A 1,164-nucleotide genomic window follows, 5' to 3' on the forward strand; every position below is an offset into this window, starting at 1 on the left:
TGAGTTGTTCACCACGAAGTTATTGATTGGAAGTGGAATAGTAGTGTATACCAAGTTCCTACTGTAGTATGTTGACTATAATGATGCTAGGCATGCGCAGTCCACCAGTATGACGTTGTGCTGTTCGGCGATACATTAAGGTGGCTTTTGACTTGCTATGCTTGTTTGTACTTGTTAACCAGCGAAGTTCGCTGTTGCGAACAATTGAAGATTCTTGCTTAAATAGATGATCTAATTATTAAGCAAGGATCCTCAAATGTGATCTAATTTAGATCTCATATTGGACCAGAAAACGGCCTTTGCGAACAACTCAATGTTTGCATTTGAGAATCCATGTTGCCTGCTTGCAAGACTTCACTATTTCTTCACGTTGCAAGCGTTCTTTGAGATTTGAAAGGACTATGTTTCGCTAAGTCTGAGGATCTCTACAATAGAAATGACATGTAGAGAGGTTCTACTAGGGTGACGAATAGCTATCGGACCTCTGTGCCGCGTCTCACCGATTAACCACAGTGCGTTTCAGATCTTACACGTGTGCTGTGTCAACAATCCTTTAACACTTGGACATCTTCAGTATCGAGTTTTGATACGCATCGCTAATAGTTTGATGCAGAGCTCCTGCAGCTTTGGGCCAAGATATCCAACACGTATCGCTTCATGAGTTCTTCCCCCTTGGTACTGCCAGATGATGCAGACGTTGCCTACATGTACATCATGCAGCCCACGAAGCCTACATGAGCTGCAGATCCAGAAGCCTTGAAGTAATCGAGGGCACTGCGCAGTTGCAAGGCCCCACTGTCGGACACTACTACCTTAATTCACTTCGTTTACCCACCGCAAAGCGTGGCTCGTCTATACTAATGACTGCGGGAACGCGGCCATTTTCACGTTTGCTGCCTCGCAATCCCAACTAACGTAAAATCAGATTGTTTTCTCGCTTAGCATTGGGTCTCACGCTGTTTGCTCCAACCTCGTCAAATGTCATTCACTACCACCGATCATTGCTCCCTACCGCAAACCTCATTCTTCAATCCTCCTCCTTCCGACTAAGCACTTCCACCGCTTCCACATCTCCAGAATGGGCTCCTACCTCTCCATTGTCAACAACACCGACGACCCGTGGACCTGCAAGATCGGCCCTGATGAGGCTGCACTCAAGATCGC

The sequence above is a fragment of the Phytophthora parasitica genome, assembly GCF_000247585.1.
Source record: "Phytophthora parasitica INRA-310 unplaced genomic scaffold supercont2.24, whole genome shotgun sequence".
Lineage (NCBI taxonomy): Eukaryota > Oomycota > Peronosporomycetes > Peronosporales > Peronosporaceae > Phytophthora > Phytophthora nicotianae.